At 38.8% G+C, this 24104-nt stretch overlaps 1 protein-coding gene across 1 annotated transcript in view; it reads right to left on the bottom strand.

The window, feature by feature from the left end:
* Window positions 1-23823, bottom strand: part of asip1 (agouti signaling protein 1) — a 28258-nt gene extending 4435 nt beyond the window's left edge. Inside the window, exon 1 of the mRNA XM_008402501.3 lies at window positions 23066-23823. The gene's annotated coding sequence lies outside the window, so the exon portion shown is untranslated. The remainder of the gene's footprint in view (window positions 1-23065) is intronic.
* Between the last annotated feature and the right edge of the window lie 281 nt (window positions 23824-24104).

Raw genomic sequence — 24104 nt, 5'->3', positions numbered from 1 at the left:
TTGTTTTGTGTAGTTTGTTTTGTGTAGTTTGTTTTGTGCCGCCCTTTAACACGGTCGTTTTGTCTTATTCTCGTCAGAAATAAACCGAGAATCACCCTTTTAAAAGATAAACTGTCAGTTTGTTCACTCGATAACCAGCACAACGCAGAAAAGGATCCGGTTACATCGGCAGTGATCAGTGATCAGTGATTAGTGATCAGTGATTAGTGATCAGTGATCAGTGATTAGTGATCAGTGATTAGTGATTAGTGATCAGTGATCAGTGATCAGTGATGGGAATCAGCAGCAGGTAACCTGATTGGATCGTCCCCAATCATTATAGAAATATTCTCTCAGCTGCTGCCAATGTTTGTTTCACAGAAATCATTCCTGACTTATTAAGGCTGATATTCTATTGACCACTGATATTCACTCATATTATGAATAAATTATTTCTGCGTCTCTTAAACATCATCTACCTGTGCCGATGTCACATGACCCCCATCGCCATGGAGACACGAACAGAGTCGTTACCCGGCCGATGAAGGTAAAACAAGATCAAGAGGTTCTGAATCTGCTGCAGGATTTATGGTGGGATCTCTGACCGGGGGCAGAGACCCTGACCTTAACCCCTGACCCCTGACCCCGAAGATGAAGAACTTTTCTAAATGATCCGACAGGAGGAGCTGCAGAAACACTCAGACATCTGGACTTCATTCCTGCTGCAGCCGCAGAAAGAAAGATGCTTTAGATCTGCTGTGGGTCAGACAGATTTTACCCGGCCAACCGGGCTTCACTTCTCAAATAAATCTGACATTTTCTGCTCTTTGCAGCCTCATTATTTTAAGTGTTGCTGGTTTATTAGCAACACATGAGCTGCACATGTTCTGTTTGCCAGAAAATGTTTTCCTCCTGCAGCTGCCAGATTCAAATTGCTCCATATTTATTCCATCAATGTGTGAAACAGAAAATTCTAACTAAATGTTGCTCAATTGGAGGCTTGACAGGATGAGAAGCAACAATAATGATTTCAGCCCAGAGAGAAAAAGCTTCTCATCCTGGAACAAACATCGTCTGATTCACATCAGAACAATAAACATGCTCACCAAGCATTTCAGCAACACGCACATGATTACAGACAGAGAAAAACATGTCACTTTGAAATCTTACTTTAGATGAACTGACCTAAAATATGAAGTAATCAAAAGCAGGATCATCTTTTCACTGCGAATATTCTGCCAGCTCAGAAAATGGAAACATTTCTTAAACTTTTATTTTCTCCACATTTTACTGCAGCACTAAATATTTTATTTCTGCATGTATATCAAACATGCGCTCCTCTTAAACGTCTAACTGATCCAAATTGACGGATCTTAGAGAGAATCGGGTTAAATGTCAAATTCTTGGAGATGCAGTTTTGAAACGGACGGAATATAAAAACCCCACAAGATTTTTATTTCTAAAATAGTTTAAAACACATGCATTATTTCCACTTCTTGATTATTTGCTCTACTTGCTGTTATTCTAGAACATTATGGGAATAAAACACTTTAAATACTGTTGGCATGTCGATTCTAACAGATTAAACTTTGGATTTGATCCTTTTGGCCAGAAAACACTGATTCCATGTTTGAATCTTCAACTTACTGAGTTTTCAGCTGTTTCACTGCGACCTGCTTCCAGTAATCTCTAAATTAAACATGAAACGACATGTAAGGACCAGTCAGATTGTTTTCTTGTTTTAAAATAATCGCCTGTCTGAATGAGGTTGTGTGACCCAGGAGTTCCCACGTCGGCGTCGCAGCGACCGGCTGACAACTCAAACTGGTTTCTGTTTCCATCCGGCTGCTGTTTGGCCAAAAACGTGTTTTCATTGCAGTTTTACTAAATATATTCAATACGGCCAGAAAAACCACGTCATCCAAGCACAAAAACCTTTTTCTCAAACAACGTGAGTTTTTTCAAAGATGGTGTGTTTTGATGAAATGACTATTTTTGCAGTTTTATTGTAATGGACACACAGCTGGTGGTGGAGACGTTAGCCTAGCTTTTCCACAAACAGATTCTGATAAAAACCTGCAGCACAACAAAGTCGTGTTTTCTGAAGGACGTAGCTCTGCGGCAGCTCAGATGTTTAGAAACTAGAAGCTGCTCTGTAGACGACCGAAGGACAAATATCTGGAAGTCAGACACCTGACAGTGACAAGGCAGCTAATGCTAATGAAATGTAGCATATTAATTTAAACGTGCTGAACTTTTAGACTTGAAAAGTTATCAGGCTGCGACTGTTTGTGAAAAAGCAGCTGAAACATTTGGAAGCTGTTTCAGCTGCAAACATCAAGCAGGAATGTTGGAAGCAGCGTCCGTCCGTCAGAAAGCACCTGACAACACCTTGACCTGCATCTGGTTGGACTTAAAGCTTCACGTCTGGCACGCAGCCCTGAGGCACTCCACTCTAAAGTGGGTAGTTACATTTTGAAGTCAAATGATTTAAAGACATAACTGCTTGGAAAGATGACTGAAAATATTTACAGATGTGAGAAAATAATGGAGCGTAATGTCTGGCAGAGCTTTGAGAAGCTCCAGAAAACATCTGAGGCGTTTCAGTTCAGCGAAGCATCACAGCATTTAACGTTAGAGTTTAACGTTAAATCAGAGTTTAACGTTAAATCACAGCATTTAACGTTAAATCACAGCATTTAACGTTAGAGTTTAACGTTAAATCACAGCATTTAACGTTAAATCAGAGTTTAACGTTAAATCACAGCATTTAACGTTAAACTTTAACGTTAAATGCTGTGATTTAACGTTAGAGTTTAACGTTAAATCACAGCATTTAACGTTAGAGTTTAACGTTAAATCACAGCATTTAACGTTAGAGTTTAACGTTAAATCACAGCATTTAACGTTAGAGATTTTTTGGTATTATCATTTTGTTGTTACTTTAGTTCATATTCAGTCTAATGTTAGAGCAGATTAAAATGTTCTCTTCTTTAGTGTGTGTATTAACTGACCTGGGGGGTCACAGCTGCCTGTTCATCTTCAGGTGAAACAGTTTGACCAAGATTTGAACCGGGCTCAGGCCGTAAATCAGATATCGCATCTGGAACTGGGTTGCTAGTTGTTTAGGTAAATTGTTTTACGACCTTTGCTGTGTTTAGGTAAAATGTTTTACGACCTTTGCTGTTTTTTCTCTGCTGTCTATCTTGCCTATCCTCCCTCTTTGAAGTTTGAAAATAAAAGACAAGCTTTACCCAAAGATTTTCAGAACGCTCTATGAACAGCTCGGAGGAGCAATTGATAGAGTTTGTTCTCCTTTGCAAAGTTTGTCATAAAATTCATATACGTTGTCTGTGGTTCTTTTATGTAGGTTCTAGGAAAATACCTATCATTTTGGTGCCGAAACCCGGGATCTCTCATACCGACCGCTGTCAGGCAGAGGAAGACGCGCTGAATCCGTGCACGGCCAGAGTCAACTGGACCTGGAAAGAAAGACCCAGGAAGTAGAATTCTTCGCTGGGCCAGCGACACATGTCCGACTTTGTCTGCCAACGGCGGAGTGACGAGATCCGACTGGACAACCCGAAAACTACAGAAACGTAGGTGAATTTTAAAATGGCTATTTCAGTGGTTTGAGAATCCTTGTATGATGTCGCTCTGCTAAAACTCAGTGGTTTGAGAATCCTTGTATGATGTCGCTCTGCTAAAACTCAGTGGTTTGAGAATCCTTGTATGATGTCGCTCTGCTAAAACTCAGTGGTTTGAGAATCCTTGTATGATGTCGCTCTGCTAAAACTCAGTGGTTTGAGAATCCTTGTATGATGTCGCTCTGCTAAAACTCTGTTCGAGGAGACCCCATAAGGGCAAGTCCTCAGGCGGATAGGAAGCTTGTCATTGCTGTGTGGTTTTGATTTTTTGATGGGTAAAATATCACTGGTGCTGAGTTATCTGACAAGGCAAAAACAGATAATGTTGCCATTACTGTGCTGGTATTGCTGGTTTGCTGCTACTTTGATGTGTGTGTGTGTGTGCGTGAAAGAGTAGTGTGAGAGTGGTTGGAGGTTTAAATACCGCTCTGTGTTTTACCTCATATAAAACAGTGGATTTAAGCAGCAAACCTCTTGTGGATGCAACAGGCAAGATTCTCCCACTCGAAAGAGTCGAAGCGGGGAATACCACAACAAGGTATTTTAATTGCTGGCCCACTGAAAAGATCTCCAGTTCATAGGACTCCCTAGGAGTCAACGAACCTGGACCAAATTTAAATAAATTCAAATAAATAATATTTTCAAGCTGAAATTGCAAGTGTTTTAAATATGGGAAATAAACATTCTTGTAATTCCTCACTTATTGAGGGCCCCGATGGAGATGAAAAGTACATGCTGTCCAGGTTTCCTGGTAGCACTGTACACATGGAAAAATGGAGAAAGAAATATAAAATAGACGGAAAGCTAAAAATCGATAAATGGCAAGCAATTGTGAGAATTTTGGAGAATAGTGTAGCAAGAAAAACGGGGATAAAAAGATTAAAAAGGAGGATGAGTTGAGATGTGCTAAAATATGGTTAAAAGCAGCCACAGACCGGAAAGAACAAATTAAAAAGATTAAAGACAAAAAGCTTGTAGAATCAAATAACTTATTTGTAAGACCAGAAGACAATGAAATGGTGCTATCCAGACGGAATGCTCCAGCGGGGCAGGGAGAGCAGGTACGGCCGACTGCTCCTCCCCCAACCGCTGAAGCAAGTTCGTCTGCCTCTGTCCCAGTAGCAACAGCCCCGGCAGACAGTCTTCCGGACGCGCCCGCTACTGGCAGTAAGGAGCCCCAAAGTAGTCTGTATCCCTCACTGGAAGGTTTAGATCCACCCCCGTATGCGGGAGACAGAAGTCAAACAGAACATATGCCAATTGAACAGCCACATTACAATTTAAGGTTAAATCCTAAAAAGAAGATCCAATATAGTCCTGATTTCCACGGGGGACATGTTGAAGAGTACCCCATGATACAGGTACCAAACCCTAATGCTGGTGCGGATGATTCACCACATACATATGTTTTTAGACCCTGGAATTTAGAGGAAGTCCGGAAAGCTGTGGAAGGAATAACACCTGCAGCAGAGGATCCCAATAAATGGATAGAGGACATGACTGGATTAATTCATTCTTATAGACTGAACGGAGTTGAAGCGGGGGCAGCAGCCATGACCTCGCTAGGAAAAGACTGGGCAAAAGTAAGGGGAAACTATACGGGAAAAAATAGAATAGGCCCAATACTATACCCTGATGGAGAAAACCCAGAGCTGAGTAACGAATACAAAGCACAATGGGATCCAGTATGTGAAAGAGTTAGAACAGTTTTCCGTAAAAAGGCAAACTACAATCACTTAGCGGGGATAAGACAAAAACTGGAGAGGACGTAGACGACTTTCGTCTGCGGTTTGAAAAAGAGTTCAAAGTTCACAGTGGGATTACCTATGATGAAGGGCCCGACAGCGTATATCAACAACAACTGAAAAACGCTTTAATGTCAAGTTTCCGCCCTGAAATTGAGGGCTGGATTAGAAAACACCTGGTCGAATATGATGCTGCCTCAGTCCCACAACTGATGACATGGGCACGTCATGCAGAAAAAGTAGTAAAAAAACCAAAAACAGGGTCAGATGTTTTTCATCTGGAGGATTTTGGAGAAATAGAAACCTCTGCCTTTTTCCGTGGCCCCTCGAGAGGCCGAGGGAGAAACAAAGGCAGGAGAGGTCACCCTGAGCAGCGACCCATAAATCACACCACACAAGACGAAGATGTCTGCTGGCGTTGTGGCAAGTCAAACCATTGGGCAAAAGATTGCAAAGCAAAGAACGTAAAGGACTATAGAAGTAGCAGATGGGAGAAAAAACAAAAGCCTAACTCCTCAGTATGACTAGATTCTGCCACACCCAAACAAAACACACCACCAGATCAAATTGGTGTAATGGTGGACATATGTGCAGCTTGGGATATGTTAAATGCATTAAAAGAAAAACCTTACATCACACTGAATGTTTGTGGGGAAGAAGTTGAATTTCTATGTGACACCGGTGCATGCAAAACGGTTCTTAAAACTAAAATAAAAGGTGTAAACCCCACAAACGAGTCTATTTGGGTAAAATCTGCCGATGGACAAACGCATAGAGAAAAAATGTCAAAAAGTACATTTTTTAAAGACCCTGAGACAGGAATTAATGTAAAAGCTTCTGTTGTGATGTCACCTAAATGTCCAATAAATCTGTTAGGTAGAGACCTAATGACAAAATTAGGAATAGCAGTAGTCCCTGTACAAGATGGGATGAGAGCTGTCAGATTAAAACATTCTGATATGTACACAGTTCAAAAAAATGAACAAATCTACTGTTCATATGATTTAAAGCCAGCTGACAATCCTCATGTCCCAGGAAAGCTTCTTAGAGAAGCTCGTGAACAGTTGGACTCACCTGAAACGGAAATGAACTACAATCAGTTGCATGTAACAATGAACATCCTAAATGATCCACAGGATGATTATGTTAAAAAGTTTTTAGAAACAAATCCTGTGACACTGGCTGTGACCGAAATGTTCACAGACCGACGGTCTTATGCAGCTGTGACTGTGCTCCTTCCGACTAGCCAAATAGAGCTGTATAAGTTACCGGCTAATCCACACATTTCATTATTCAAGCCACATAATATCACATGGGTAGATGTGGGTAATAGAACTAAAATGGCTGGTGAAGCCGCTGATTTCAAAGAAGGTGAAGACGGTTGGAGCTACAGCCCCAGCTGTGACGTCTGGAAACAATCACTATGTGAAGTAGTCACAGGCACAGCTCAAGTCCACGCGTTTGAGTGACACACAAACATATTTTTGACAGGAAAGGATGTAGCTGAACTAGCTGAACTTCCAGAAAACTTGTGGACAAAAGGTCCCTCTGATGTCGGGTTGCTTGGTTCAATTCCCCCGGTGCAAATTAAAGCAAAATCTAGCTGGAGGCCTAGAGTAAAACAATACCCTATAAAACCAGAAGCACTAAACGGGATTAAACCAGTAATTGAAGGTTTGTTAAAAGGAGGAATCATAAAAAAGTGTTCAGATTCTCCTTGTAACACACCTATTTTTCCTGTTCAAAAAGCAAATAAAAAAGACTGGCGTATGATTCAGGATTTACGTTCAGTAAATGAAGCAGTACAAACAAGAGCACCTAATGTGCCAGATCCACACACACTGCTAAACTCGCTTAAACCAAGCAATAAATTCTTCACAGTAATTGACCTCAGCAACGCATTCTTCTCTGTACCCATTCACCCAGATTCACAGTTCTGGTTTGCTTTTACCTACAGAGGTCAGGGGTACACATATACCAGATTACCCCAAGGCTTTGCAGACAGTCCAAGCATATTTTGTGAGGCAATTATGACCTGCTTATCTGATTTCCAAATGTCAGACAAAAGTCAACTTTTGGTGTATGTTGATGATCTATTAATAGCATCAGAGAGCGAGGAAGCTTGCAGAACAGACTCACTTGCTCTGCTGCACCATCTCTGTCAGACAGGGAACAAAGTAAACAAAGATAAGCTGCAGTGGGTGAGAGAAGAAGTAAATTATTTGGGACACACACTGTCTGCTGAGGGAAAGCAGATACAGAAAGCGAGAAAGGAGACTGTTTCTGAAGCACCTAAACCAGAAACTAAAAAACAAATGATGTCATTTCTTGGACTTTGCAATTACTGTAGAGCCTGGATTCCACACTATGCTGAGAAAACTCAGGCTTTACAGGATTTGATTCATGGCACCCCAATGGCCATGACTGATAAAATAGCTTGGAATCCAGAAGCTGAAAAAAGATTCACTGAACTAAAACAAGCACTAATGCAGGCAACAACTTTGATTCTTCCTAACTATGAAAAAACTTTTATTCAAACTGTAGATTGCAGGAATGGATTTATGACGTCTGTGTTACTACAAAACCATGGTGATAAGCTAAAGCCGTTGGCTTTCTACTCAAAGAAATTAGATCCAGTAGCACAGTCTCTACCAGACTGCGTCCAAGCAGTCTGTGCAGCAACATTAGCTGTACACATGTCGGCTGACATAGTCTTGTTTCACAAGATGGAGCTGTTAGTTCCACACGCGGTAGATGTTCTACTTTTGCAGAGCAAAATGAATTTGCTCTCACCAGCGCGACACCTTTCGTATACAGCAACGCTTTTGTCACAACCACACATTGTAATAAAGCGGTGTACGATTCTAAATCCAGCTACTTTGCTTCCATTACCAGATGATGGAACGCCACACAGCTGCATAGAAGCTACAGAGCACTTGCAGCTTCCAAGGCCAGACCTACAGGACACCCCATTAGCATTGGGAGAGGTCTGGTTTGTTGATGGGTCATGTTCAAAGGAGCCTACGGGTAAAAATCAGACAGGTTATTCGGTTGTTGCTTTGCCAAATGAAATAATAGAAGCAGAAAAAATTTCCAGCACTCATTCTGCACAGGCAGCAGAATTGATTGCTTTAACGAGGGCATGTGAACTGGCAGAGGACATGCATTTGACGGTGTACACAGATAGCCAGTATGTTTTCTCTACTTTGTTTTATTTTGCAAAACAATGGGAGCGTAGAGGAATGACAACATCAACTGGGAAACCAGTGACACATGCATCTTTACTTAAAAATCTTTTGCAAGCAATACAACTCCCAGCTAAACTAGCTGTATGTAAATGCACGGCTCATACAACAAGGACGGATGAAGTTTCAAATGGGAACAGACTAGCTGACAAAATAGCTAAAGAAGCTGCAGCAGGGAAGCATGGGAAAGGAACTTTCTCAGCACAGACTGAAGGAGAACAACAACTGATAGACAAAAAAGTGCTGAAAGACATGCAGGACAATGCACCACAGGCCGAAAAAAGGATGTGGATAACTAAGGGTGCGAAAATTAATGATGAGAGCATTTTTGAAGTAAAGGACAAACCAGTTCTACCTAAATCTTTATTTAAAGCTGCAGCAATTGTGACGCATGGGCGCTGCCATGTGTCAACAGGGGGGATGGAAGCCATAATACAGCAACATTTCACAACGTATGGTTTAAATTCCTACCTAAAAAATTTTTGTACTGCATGTCCAGTCTGTGTGAAACATAACCCACAGGGAAACATAAGGCCAAAACGAGGCAGGTTCCCGAAACCATCTTATCCATTTCAAACTATGTATATGGATTTTATTGAGCTTTCACAAAGTGGGCCATACAAATACTGTCTGGTGATGATAGATGCATTTTCTAAATGGGTTGAAATAGAACCATCAAAGTATGCAGATGCTTTGACAGTAGATAAGGCAATTTGCAAAACTATTATCCCAACGCATGGCATCCCACAGACTGTTTACAAAACATGGCATCTCACTTGGGAATGACATTGAAAAACCACTGTGCCTATCACCCACAGAGTGCAGGGCTTGTGGAAAGAACAAATGGCACGGTGAAAAGCAGATTAAGAAAGTGCATGGCAGACACTGGCCGACCCTGGCCAGAATGTTTAGACTTGGTGAAGCTCTATATGAGAATCACCTCAACAGCAGATGGTCTAACACCTTTTGAAATAATTCATGGGAGAGCTTACAGACTGCCTCTGTTTGCTCCTGACTTACAGAAAGCTGATGAAGAACAAACATTAGCAGATTATATGATCAGGACTCTTAAACTGAAGAAAGTGTCCAGTGCGAATTTACTGCCTTCTGACTCTTCTCCTCCACAGGAGGCACCTCCCATTAAGCCAGGTGACTGGGTCTACATAAAGGTCATCAAACGGAAGAACTGGGCAAGTCCACGGTGGGAAGGACCATTCCAGGTGTTGATGACCACACCAACAGCTGTAAAAATCGCTGAAAGACCCAGCTGGATTCATCTCAGTCACTGTAAGCTGCAGAGAGTGTTGGACCCCTAATCCGGAGTAGAGAGGAAGGTGGGCTTTATTGCCTCCGGGCTGCAAAGGGGTGCTACTTTTAGTGTGGTTCGTCTCAAACCCGGTGAAGAAACGCTTAAGATTCTCACTCTTTTAGTTTGGGGGTTCTGACATCTCTGTGTGCCGAGCAACAATGGGGACTCCATATGCCAGATGGATTTTCTACGGCGCTGTGACTGCAGCATGTTTGATGTTTGGAGAAGGACGTGAGCCTGAGTTCCACAAACACGACTACAGCACCAACCTGTGGTGGAAACTAATGAATAGAACCGCGTACGAGGGACATGCTGTGAACTGCTACGTGTGTGCGCAGCTGCCGGTTTCTATTCACAACTCAGGCCTCCGACCAGGTGACATTACTGACAACAAACAGATGTGTCTCTATGTTCTAAGCACCAGACCACGGCGCGTCCCACCCCTACGGGGAGACAGAGCGCGCGAGAAGGACTATTCAGCTGACCTCCGAATGGGAGAGGCTGTGCAAGGTCTGTTTGGATTTTTAAATTGTTCACTCGCAGACGATGTACTTCCTTTTGCATCATCTCAACAAACTGTATGGAAGATACCAGAGGTCATTTCATTAGCAGGAGCTAAACCAGGATCTCTGGGGAACTGTGTCTACAATAATGGACATGTTATTCTAGGGACGTTGCCCTGGAACTTGTGTAACAGAGTTTACACCTACTGCGAACCGACACAGGATTTCATCGACTGCACAGCCTGCAGGGGTCAAAGGATGACTCCACACTGCAAAGTCTGGAAGGACAACCCAGACTGTGACAACTTGCTTCAGGAGAGGAGTTTCAACATCACGCATAAGACAAAGAGGAAACAGGAGACAACGCTGTGCAGTGCCATAGTGCCATAGTGCCAGGAGACTATGGTTCACGTATGTTGGCAGATTGGTACTTCATATGTGGAAATGAAGCATACATGTTTTTACCAAAAAATTGGGGAGGACTGTGTGCTGTGGTTCCGTTAATCAACCCGATTGCGTTCATCAGGAAAGCACAAGATGATCCACGTACCCGCTCCAAACGAACAGTTATGTCAGAGGTCAAAAAATGGGGAGGCCTAACTACACACACTGGAGTTCCATGGGAATTCAGGATTTGGAACGGCGGAGAAAAATTCATGCAAGGTTTGTTTCCGTGGGTTGGAGTAGGTGAGATTCGGGACCACGTAGAGATAAACAGGTACGGATTACTGCGACTAATCAACATCACATACCAGCTGGCCAATGGCACCGCGAAGGAGCTGACTGAACTGAGAAACATGGTCATGCAAAATCGTGTTGTTCTGGATTTCCTCACTGCCCCTCAGGGAGGGGTCTGCAAAATTATTGGCCCAACGTGCTGCACTTTTGTGCCGGATGAAACAGGCACTGGAGGAACTATTTCTGATGCTCTATATGAGCTGGAGGATCTTAAAAAATATGTGGAGAGTGGAACACGCGGCTCATCCTTTTTTGATTTGTTTTCATGGCTCACGTCTGGTCCATGGTGGACTTTATTGTTAAAGCTCGTGACACCTATTCTGATTGTTTTGGTTCTGTTCTGTCTTTTTACGGGTTGCATTATTCCTTGCCTACGAAGTATGTTGTTTAAAACAATTAACACAACTGTTGTCAGTTATCAGCTAGCAAAGGCATCCTATGAGACAAATGAAGATGACTTGTTTCGAGGTTCTGACGATTTTCTGAACAATGATGATGTTCTGTAATCAATAAACAGATTAATTCATTTGCTGAATGATTCCTACACCGAAAATGTGAAAACAAGTGGTGTTAGAGATGAGAAAACTGCATTTGATTTTTGCTGTTTCTTTCTTTTGTTTTTGTCCATTTCATTTATTCATTATATTAATTTAGTCATTGTGTCATTTTTATGTTTAGACTAGGGAAAAAAAAAAAAAAAAAAATTCTTGCATTTATTGGTTCTATTTTATTTCTTTTCTTTTCTATGCTTGGCTTTTGAATAGGGTTTACACACGTGGTAAAATGATAAAAAGGGGGGAATGTTAGAGATTTTTTGGTATTATCATTTTGTTGTTACTTTAGTTCATATTCAGTCTAATGTTAGAGCAGATTAAAATGTTCTCTTCTTTAGTGTGTGTATTAACTGACCTGGGGGGTCACAGCTGCCTGTTCATCTTCAGGTGAAACAGTTTGACCAAGATTTGAACCGGGCTCAGGCCGTAAATCAGATATCGCATCTGGAACTGGGTTGCTAGTTGTTTAGGTAAATTGTTTTACGACCTTTGCTGTGTTTAGGTAAAATGTTTTACGACCTTTGCTGTTTTTTCTCTGCTGTCTATCTTGCCTATCCTCCCTCTTTGAAGTTTGAAAATAAAAGACAAGCTTTACCCAAAGATTTTCAGAACGCTCTATGAACAGCTCGGAGGAGCAATTGATAGAGTTTGTTCTCCTTTGCAAAGTTTGTCATAAAATTCATATACGTTGTCTGTGGTTCTTTTATGTAGGTTCTAGGAAAATACCTATCATTTAACGTTAGAGTTTAACGTTAAATCACAGCATTTAACGTTAGAGTTTAACGTTAAATCACAGCATTTAACGTTAAATCACAGCATTTAACGTTAAATCAGAGTTTAACGATAAATCACAGCATTTAACGTTAAATCAGAGTTTAACGATAAATCACAGCATTTAACGTTAGAGTTTAACGTTAAATCACAGCATTTAACGTTAAATCAGAGTTTAACGATAAATCACAGCATTACCGTTAGAGTTTAACGATAAATCACAGCATTTACCGTTAGAGTTTAACGATAAATCACAGCATTTAACGTTAAATCAGAGTTTAACGATAAATCACAGCATTTAACGTTAGAGTTTAACGTTAAATCACAGCATTTAACGTTAAATCAGAGTTTAACGATAAATCACAGCATTACCGTTAGAGTTTAACGATAAATCACAGCATTTACCGTTAGAGTTTAACGATAAATCACAGCATTTAACGTTAAATCAGAGTTTAACGATAAATCACAGCATTTAACGTTAGAGTTTGACGTTAAATCACAGCATTTAACGTTAAATCAGAGTTTAACGATAAATCACAGCATTTAACGTTAGAGTTTAACGTTAAATCACAGCATTTAACGTTAAATCAGAGTTTAAAGATAAATCACAGCATTTAACGTTAAATCAGAGTTTAACGATAAATCACAGCATTTAACGTTAGAGTTTAACGTTAAATCACAGCATTTAACGTTAAATCAGAGTTTAACGATAAATCACAGCATTTAACGTTAGAGTTTAACGTTAAATCACAGCATTTAACGTTAGAGTTTAACGATAAATCACAGCATTTAACGTTAGAGTTTAACGTTAAATCACAGCATTTAACGTTAAATCAGAGTTTAACGATAAATCACAGCATTTAACGTTAGAGTTTAACGTTAAATCACAGCATTTAACGTTAAATCAGAGTTTAACGATAAATCACAGCATTTAACGTTAGAGTTTAACGTTAAATCACAGCATTTAACGTTAGAGTTTAACGTTAAATCACAGCATTTAACGTTAAATCAGAGTTTAACGATAAATCACAGCATTTAACGTTAGAGTTTAACGTTAAATCACAGCATTTAACGTTAAATCAGAGTTTAACGATAAATCACAGCATTTAACGTTAGAGTTTAACGTTAAATCACAGCATTTAACGTTAAATCAGAGTTTAACGATAAATCACAGCATTTAACGTTAGAGTTTAACGTTAAATCACAGCATTTAACGTTAAATCAGAGTTTAAAGATAAATCACAGCATTTAACGTTAAATCAGAGTTTAACGATAAATCACAGCATTTAACGTTAGAGTTTAACGTTAAATCACAGCATTTAACGTTAAATCAGAGTTTAACGATAAATCACAGCATTTAACGTTAGAGTTTAACGTTAAATCACAGCATTTAACGTTAGAGTTTAACGATAAATCACAGCATTTAACGTTAAATCAGAGTTTAACGATAAATCACAGCATTTACCGTTAGAGTTTAACGATAAATCACAGCATTTAACGTTAGAGTTTAACGTTAAATCACAGCATTTAACGTTAGAGTTTAACGATAAATCACAGCATTTAACGTTAGAGTTTAACGTTAAATCACAGCATTTAACGTTAAATCAGAGTTTAACGATAAATCACAGCATTTAACGTTAGAGTTTAACGTTAAATCACAGAATTTAACGTTAAATCAGAGTTTAACGATAAATCACAGCATTTAACGTTAGAGTTTAACGTTAAATCACAGCATTTAACGTTAAATCAGAGTTTAACGATAAATCACAGCATTTAACGTTAGAGTTTAACGTTAAATCACAGCATTTAACGTTAAATCAGAGTTTAACGATAAATCACAGCATTTAACGTTAGAGTTTAACGTTAAATCACAGCATTTAACGTTAAATCAGAGTTTAACGATAAATCACAGCATTTAACGTTAGAGTTTAACGTTAAATCACAGCATTTAACGTTAGAGTTTAACGATAAATCACAGCATTTAACGTTAGAGTTTAACGTTAAATCACAGCATTTAACGTTAAATCAGAGTTTAACGATAAATCACAGCATTTAACGTTAGAGTTTAACGTTAAATCACAGCATTTAACGTTAAATCAGAGTTTAACGATAAATCACAGCATTTAACGTTAGAGTTTAACGTTAAATCACAGCATTTAACGTTAGAGTTTAACGTTAAATCACAGCATTTAACGTTAAATCAGAGTTTAACGATAAATCACAGCATTTAACGTTAGAGTTTAACGTTAAATCACAGCATTTAACGTTAAATCAGAGTTTAACGATAAATCACAGCATTTAACGTTAGAGTTTAACGTTAAATCACAGCATTTAACGTTAAATCAGAGTTTAACGATAAATCACAGCATTTAACGTTAGAGTTTAACGTTAAATCACAGCATTTAACGTTAAATCAGAGTTTAAAGATAAATCACAGCATTTAACGTTAAATCAGAGTTTAACGATAAATCACAGCATTTAACGTTAGAGTTTAACGTTAAATCACAGCATTTAACGTTAAATCAGAGTTTAACGATAAATCACAGCATTTAACGTTAGAGTTTAACGTTAAATCACAGCATTTAACGTTAGAGTTTAACGATAAATCACAGCATTTAACGTTAAATCAGAGTTTAACGATAAATCACAGCATTTACCGTTAGAGTTTAACGATAAATCACAGCATTTAACGTTAGAGTTTAACGTTAAATCACAGCATTTAACGTTAGAGTTTAACGATAAATCACAGCATTTAACGTTAGAGTTTAACGTTAAATCACAGCATTTAACGTTAAATCAGAGTTTAACGATAAATCACAGCATTTAACGTTAGAGTTTAACGTTAAATCACAGAATTTAACGTTAAATCAGAGTTTAACGATAAATCACAGCATTTAACGTTAGAGTTTAACGTTAAATCACAGCATTTAACGTTAAATCAGAGTTTAACGATAAATCACAGCATTTAACGTTAGAGTTTAACGTTAAATCACAGCATTTAACGTTAAATCAGAGTTTAACGATAAATCACAGCATTTAACGTTAGAGTTTAACGTTAAATCACAGAATTTAACGTTAAATCAGAGTTTAACGATAAATCACAGCATTTAACGTTAGAGTTTAACGTTAAATCACAGCATTTAACGTTAAATCAGAGTTTAACGATAAATCACAGCATTTAACGTTAGAGTTTAACGTTAAATCACAGCATTTAACGTTAAATCAGAGTTTAACGATAAATCACAGCATTTAACGTTAGAGTTTAACGTTAAATCACAGCATTTAACGTTAAATCAGAGTTTAACGATAAATCACAGCATTTAACGTTAGAGTTTAACGTTAAATCACAGCATTTAACGTTAGAGTTTAACGATAAATCACAGCATTTAACGTTAGAGTTTAACGTTAAATCACAGCATTTAACGTTAAATCAGAGTTTAACGATAAATCACAGCATTTAACGTTAGAGTTTAACGTTAAATCACAGCATTTAACGTTAAATCAGAGTTTAACGATAAATCACAGCATTTAACGTTAGAGTTTAACGTTAAATCACAGCATTTAACGTTAGAGTTTAACGTTAAATCACAGCATTTAACGTTAGAGTTTAACGTTAAATCACAGCATTTAACGTTAAATCAGAGTTTAACGATAAATCACAGCATTTAACGTTAGAGTTTAACGTTAAATCACAGCATTTAACGTTAGAGTTTAACGTTAAATCACAGCATTTAACGTTAAATCAGAGTTTAACGATAAATCACAGCATTTAACGTTAGAGTTTAATGTTAAATCACAGCATTTAACGTTAAATAAGTGTTTAACGATAAATCACAGCATTTAACGTTAGAGTTTAACGTTAAATCACAGCATTTAACGTTAAATCAGAGTTTAACGATAAATCACAGCATTTAACGTTAGAGTTTAACGTTAAATCACAGCATTTAACGTTAAATCAGAGTTTAACGTTAAATCACAGCATTTAGCGGAAGCAGCGCGGCTCACAGCACAAAGGAAGAGCTCCTTAAAAAGGCGGATGCAAGACTTAGGTTATTTGGACCTGGTTCAAACCTCCCGCAGTCTCAGCTGCGCTCAGGATGAGCGCAGCTGATGTCACGGTCAGACAGCGGGAAGCGCCGTGTGGCGGGTGAAAGCCTGACGGTCTCTCCGAAACCACAGAAAACCTTGTAAAACACACAGCGCGACTCTGCAGGACGCTGACAGTAAAAAACCTGTGGGGTTTAAATGACTCCGTCTCTTCAGACGGTTGAACAATCAGACCAGAAGCAGAAAAATGTAACCTGCAAACTGAGTGGAAGACCGGAAATGATTTGTTTTCTCATCACCAGCATGAGCTTTGATAGCAGCAATGCAGCCGAACACAACCAGTCACAGCACTGGCAGAGCTCAACGCTGACATGCTTCTCTGAATACGTTTCATTTATGCATTTAACTTGATTTAACCAGGAAGTCGCCTCTGAGATTATCGCCACGCCGCCCTTAAAAACAGATTTTTAAGACAATGACAGAAAGCAAAGTAAAACATTTACAAACATAAATCAGATCCACATGTTTGGAGTGTTAGCGAGTTTTAACTCACATTACACTCAATTAGCATGTGATCTTTTTCATGTCTTGGTGAGTTTTACACAAGTTATATTGTGATATGAATTTCATGCCATGTTGCACATCACAGCGCTTTACGTCACGTCAGTTTCATGTTGGTGATTTTCATCCAAGTAATCTTCAGAATAGTCTTCAGGTAAAACTGCGTTCTGTAAATTCACTGCTGTGTTACTAAGTTTATGTTTGTAATTAGTTACTAGCCGAGTATTTATAGCACACGTTCTGCTGCAGCAAAAGAATGGAAGTATTCCAGCGTTTTATGGATAGAAACCAACCCCTAACACAAACGAACCCCTGACCTCTGACCCCAGGCCCTGTCGGTAGCGGTGACCCAGGTAACATGGTGTGAAAGCTGCATGGGTGAGCGAACGCCAAGCGTTCCTCTGGGACTCGCTGCAGAGGGGAAACATGGCGAAGGCCCCCGGGTCACGGCGCCGACCGGCCGGCCGAACATGATTTAGGAAACGAAGCAGCAGAGCAGTCAGAAAACTGTGAGCAGATGTTCCAGCTCGATGCGTCAGGGTTCATTCAGAGGAACGGGAGGAAATACAATCAGATCATTTTAACACTAAAACAATTATTGGCTGATTCTTTTCTTGTGGCAACATTTCATGTCCCCATGTTTTGCTTACAATTATTTTTTGTAGAATGTGCCAAATATTTACAACAAAGTATTTTAATTATACATTTAGATGTTTGCCATTATTCAAATATAAATGAAATGCCTTTTAAATATTATTTTGTTCTTTACACACCTTTTTGGTGACCAACATGTTCAGTGTCATGTGTCCCCAGTGCAGCGTGACAGACTTCCTCATGACGTTTAAACTATAAAATATATATATATATATGTTTTTCTTCAATAAGTTGATTGACTTGATTAAATATTTTAATATGCAACTGAATCTGTTGAAACTATTTTTCTTATTTGATATTTTCTTCATATTATTCATGTCACAGTACATGAATAATATGAAAAGCCTTCAAAAAGTCTAGAATTTCATAAAAACCATTTAATGTAAGTGACATAAAGTAAATTCAACCATGGAAAACAAAGTAGCTTCAACTGTCACCATCTCTGTACTTTTTATTATCTTAAATATGTAAAACCTGTAAAGCTTAAAGTTCCACCCTGTTAGGAAAGATTGTGGAAAATGTTTATTCAGCAGAATTTAAAAAACCTAATATTATATTTAGTCATTAAAGGCTAGTTATTCTGTTGAAGGTTAACTAGCTAAATGTTGACCACATGAAGAGCTTCAGGTAGATTAGTTAGAAAAGTTCCACCTGTTATGTTCATGAACCAAATAAGGTGGAAATTAGGGTGAAAAGTAATAATTTTAAGTCAAATAAAAACATTTCAGATGATGGAATCGAGCTGCAGTCTGAGGTTTTATCAGATGCCATTTGTCTGTTTTCATTTCACTAGTTCCCCCATTGACTCCTGAGGGGAACAACGAGTTCCTGTCCTGAGAAAATCCACTACAGGGATATCACCTGTTTTCCCAAATGGAACCAGGACAAACACTCTGCCTGTACTTTGACTGAGCCAATCCTGCAACTAATGATGAAAATCATCAGGTTTTAGAATCAAAGACTTTGATTTTTCACCCTGTTATGGGACAATAACAGGGTGTGATGCTCCATTCCACATGTTTTTATTAAATTTTGTTACAGAAACTTTAAGTACTGTGAATTTTTCTGAGCCATGTTGGGAGTTGAAAACCAATAAATGCAAATATTTTTATAAGTTTTTAAAATTACCAATATTTTCAATGCTGTCAGTAATAATGAGTAAAAAAACAGTTTTTTCTTTCCAATAGTCATGAATGATTTGTAACTTCATGATGTTACAATTTCAAGAATAAAACATACTATATTGTAAAATGGACCCCCTTTTTTAAAGAAGAAGTCATTATTTTTCTAAATTTAAATGTTTAACTATTTGTGGTCTATAAATGTTCATAACAGGTGAAACACATTCAGAGACAATGGTGAAAAAAACACCTGTAATTATTAATTTATTCAATCCTGAACTTACGCATTATTAATTTCTTATTGTTAAACATGTTGTAACAAAATATTTAAAACTTAAAACATTAATACTTTTTTTTTTCAAAAATCTTGAGGCTGAAATGTTGCAGCAAAACAGAATCACTGATTTACAGTAGAAGATCAATAATAATAATAATAATAAAATGGTCTTCATGCAAAACAATACATGGTGGAGGCAGCGTCATGCTGGGGGGATTTATTTATTATTCACCTACCAGCCTGAACATAATGGTTCAAATCAACACAAATCCATGTTCACAATGGCCTAGTCAAAGTCAGTCTGTAAAAACACAGAGAAAATCATGAACGATTGTGTTTCCACTTTGTTTCACCAAATAAAACCTGACAGAACGTCGGTAAACTTAAAAACCTCCAATAAAACGATGATCATGTGAACAAAATGACGTAAAAATGTTTCGCTGATCAGTTTTTACAGCCAGAATCAAAACGCTGAAATATGGAAACATTTCTTCTAAATCTCAACATCAGTTCTGCAAAAAACACCAAATCTTCCCAATTATTTATGTTATAATAATAATATAATATTTTAGTTCACTTTTATCAGATAAAACTACATGATCAGCTGATTATCAGCCAATAATCCCTGAATATTGATGAAAAGGTTCCACATCCACTGACACATTATTTCATTTATGACACATGAAAAATAACTGAAATAATCTGACACTTTTATTCAATGTTAAGGGATTATTGGCTTAAAAAAAGATCCTATATTTTGCTGAAAAGTTACTTACAAATTAGTTTTTAAGTGAAATGAAATCAGATCAAAGTTTATCTAGTATTAAAAAGTAAAAATATTACTGTGATGTTTATAACAATAAAGAAATTTATATTCATTTGGCTAAAATTAATAGCAAAATGTGGGTCAAAGCAGCAAACAGGAAACTTTAAATATGTTTTACAATAACTAAAGAAACAACAACTGGAACTTTTTACAGTTTGGAGGTTTTACTAAGTTAACAAGGTTCATGAAAACATGAAAACGTGAAAACATGAAAACCTTCCAGCCGCTTTGATTAAAGCCAAACAAAGATGAAAGATTTCATAAAAACAAGAGAAACAGGTTCATCTTTCTCTGTGGCTCTGATGATCCGTTTCACATCCAACCAGAAACTGTTTAACGGTCCGTTTATGATCTGGCTACGATCCCGTTATGATCCGGTTATGATCCGGTTATGATCCCGTTATGATCTGGTTATGATCCGGTTATGATCCGGTTATGATCCCGTTATGATCTGGTTATGATCCCGTTATGATCTGGTTACGATCCGGTTACGATCCGGCTACGATCCCGTTATGATCCCGTTATGATCCGGTTATGATCCGGCTACAATCTCATTACGATCCGGTTATGATCCGGCTACAATCTCATTACGATCCGGTTATGATCCGGCTACAATCTCATTACGATCCGGTTACGATCCGGTTATGATCCGGTTATGATCCGGCTACAATCCCGTTACGATCCGGTTACGATCCGGTTATGATCTGGTTATGATCCGGTTATGATCCGGCTACGATCCCGTTATGATCCCGTTATGATCCCGTTATGATCCCGTTATGATCCGGCTACAATCTCATTACGATCCGGTTACGATCTGGTTATGATCTGGTTATGATCTGGTTATGATCCGGTTATGATCCGGTTATGATCTCATTACGATCTCGTTATGATCCCGTAACGCCTGGTTTTTCCTGCACAAACATCTGCAGGACAAAACTTGTGCAAAAACATTATTTAAGGTTTTTATTCTCATAATCATATTAAACTACAAGCAGAAACTTGTTTGCAGCTTTAATGCATTTTTTCTACCAACTCTGGAAAAAAGCAGCTTTTCCTGGTTTTTCTGCCTTTTTTAATAAAAACCCGTTAAAGGAGCCTGAGTGCTGGAGGCAATGTGGAGACGCAGAACCCAACCACTGGCATATATTCTGGGACTGTACAATTATAAGACATTATTGGGTAAAAACACACAAAAATATGGAAAATATCTTGAATATAAAAATACCTTTTCAATGTAATATTCTTGTTCTAGGTGACAGAATGCCGACCTGACAACGCAAAATATCTGTTTCAAATATGAATGACAGCCTGTAAAACCCGTCACCAGTCGCTGCTCCTCCCTGAACCTCCTATGTAGAAGAATAGAGTCTTAATGAAAGATTAACGTTTAATTCATTTTCAAATGAATTAAACGTTTATCATCTTGTGGTCCAAATGGATGTCATATGTCAACCAAACACAATATGCACTAAATTGATGAGAATTTGAAAAGAAAGATTATATACATAAAAGTATGTCTCCAAAACAAAACCCCCTTGTTCTCTTTTTGTTTTACTTTCATAAATGAAAATGTAAGGAGAAGAAATGTATCAGATCACAGACTGAAACTGACCTTTTGTAATCTTCTCAAAAATAAAGAATAAAAAAACCAGTTAAAGTTACAGGAAATATGTGTGAATAAAGCGGCTGCAGCTCAAAACGCTCCGATCAGATTATCCATCGCTAATTAAAGCATGAAAACATGAAACTCCAGGGTTAAAGGTCAGAAACCGTTTTACTCACCTTCACCAGAAATCCTGTCAAAATCGGTTTCATGATTATTTTAAAACTATTCTACAAATAAAGATTAATTTGGCTTAAAATACTTTGATAGTGTTTTGATTTGCAATACAAGATTTAAGTTGCTGAGAAATGATTTGTTGCTACAGGAGATTTTTCTTTAAAATGTAAAACAAAGAAAGAAAATTTAACATTTGAGGAAAAAGATTTAAATATAATAATAGAAACATAATCCTATGAAAAATCAACTTAATTACCAAATAAAGACATTTAGGCCTCCAACAAAATAACTCCACATTTCTGTTCATATTTTATGACTTAGATTTTTGTCTAAATTCACATTATAGCAGTAACAATTATTATAATTGGAGTCATTGGGGAAACTGCATGAGAAACCGGATCAGAACCAGATGAAATAATTGGCAGCTTTTATCAAACATGATAGTTTTTCCTGAAACCAGAACAGGTTGAACCGGACCGGAGCGGGTTGGCATGTTGAACCGGACCGGAGCGGGTTGGACCGGACCGGAGCGGGTTGGACCGGACTGTCGCATTATTTTTAGTTTCCTAAATAAGCGCTAACAGACGACGCGTTCCTGCCGGAGCTTTTCTGAATTATTTCTACATATTCAGAGGTTTTACAACCTGCAGCTCGTTGGATTATCAGAGTTTTTCTGTCGTAATCAGATTATAACGGTGGGATTATTAGTCAGATTGTCTTTTCAGTTTTATTCTCTGTTATGAAATTAAACACATAGCTGCTGGTTGTTTCTTCCTGCTAACTGGAGCCAAACTGGAAACCAGTTCGGATCATTTTCAGGCTTCGTTCTTATTCAGGTTTCACCATCAGCAGAGCCCAGTTCCTGATCCGGTTGGTTCCGATCCGGATTCTGAAGACGATTTGATCTGAAAACCAATTCAGTCTGAGTGGCACTGAGGACTAAAACCAGAACCAGGACCAGGACCAGAACCAGGACCAGAACCAGAACCAGGACCAGAACCAGAACCAGGACCAGGACCAGAACCAGAACCAGGACCAGGACCAGAACCAGGACCAGGACCAGAACCAGAACCAGGACCAGGACCAGAACCAGGACCAGGGCTGTGTTCTCATTCTACCTCCCTGTTGTCCGACTAAAACATCAGAATCTGTTTCTTTTCGTTTCTTTTCGGTTTTAGATGAACTGAACCAGCTTTAGTCTAACCGGACCTCGGCGGTTCTGACCGGACCTCGGCGGTTCTGACCGGACCTCGGCGGTCCTCCAGCCTGGGTCTCGGCTCCATCCTGGAAAGCGGGTCGCCCTCCTACCTGTGGATCCTGACGGGACGCGGCGCTCTCTGCTCTTCTGATTCCTTCTCTGTTTCCTCTCCCGTTTCCTCTCCGGCTGATTCGAGTCTTTCTTCGCTTCGTTTCAGATTTTCTCCTCTCTTCTTGTTTCTCCGTCCGTCAAAGTTTTCCCCTGGTCCAGATCTTCTTGTTCCCGCTGCTTCGTTCCTGTAAGCTGGACTACCTTTCCCTGCATTGGAGCTTCACATGATGAAGATATAGTGGGAGGTTCGGCCCGGAGGCGGGACCAGCGCTGCCTGCTGAGGTTTAGGGGATGGAAAAGGTCAAATCCTCTGGATGGACACATAAATGTGAACCAGACCCTCCGCTGAGCGAAGCCGTTACCACCACGGCTGAACCTACTGTACTTCAGAGCCGCTTCGCCATGAAAGCTTTCATCTGTCAAGCAGCCATGTTGGTTTTCACACAGCGGGTCAGGCGGGTTAACGGCCCAACAGCTGCCAGACGTCCCTATAAACAAACTAGAAAATTATTTCCATGCACCTTGACCGCTACACAAACATCTGTCCGAAGGTTTTCAAAAGATTGGACTCCAATCAGAGCAGGAGATCCAAAACGAACCAAACAGGCGGCTGCTCAATCAATTCCTTTCTGATTATGAACATTTTAAAGAAAAATTAATTCATGGTTTGGTTTTTTACCTCACAAACGTCTCGACCCAAAAACAGTTCCAGCCGATCAAAACATCAGGTTTTAGGGACGATTCATTCATTCTGCTGGTTCCCATGAGGGCCGATCAGTGATCACTGATCACTGATCACTGATCACTGATCACTGCTGGTCAGTGATCAGTGATCAGTGATCACTGATCACTGATCACTGATCACTGACCAGCAGTGATCAGTGATCAGTGATCACTGACCAGCAGCGATCAGAAAAGCCTGTCAAGTTTTTACTTTAGGTATAAAAGCTACTATGTGATCTGGCAAAATGGAAAAATGTTCTGGTAATAAATTCACATAATTTAGACATAAAACATGCAAAACACTTTCAGGCACAA

The sequence above is a fragment of the Poecilia reticulata genome, chromosome 5 (genome assembly GCF_904066995.2).
Source record: "Poecilia reticulata chromosome 5, P_reticulata-male-v2, whole genome shotgun sequence".
Taxonomy (NCBI): domain Eukaryota; kingdom Metazoa; phylum Chordata; class Actinopteri; order Cyprinodontiformes; family Poeciliidae; genus Poecilia; species Poecilia reticulata.
This window is presented reverse-complemented; position numbering and strand designations above follow the sequence as displayed.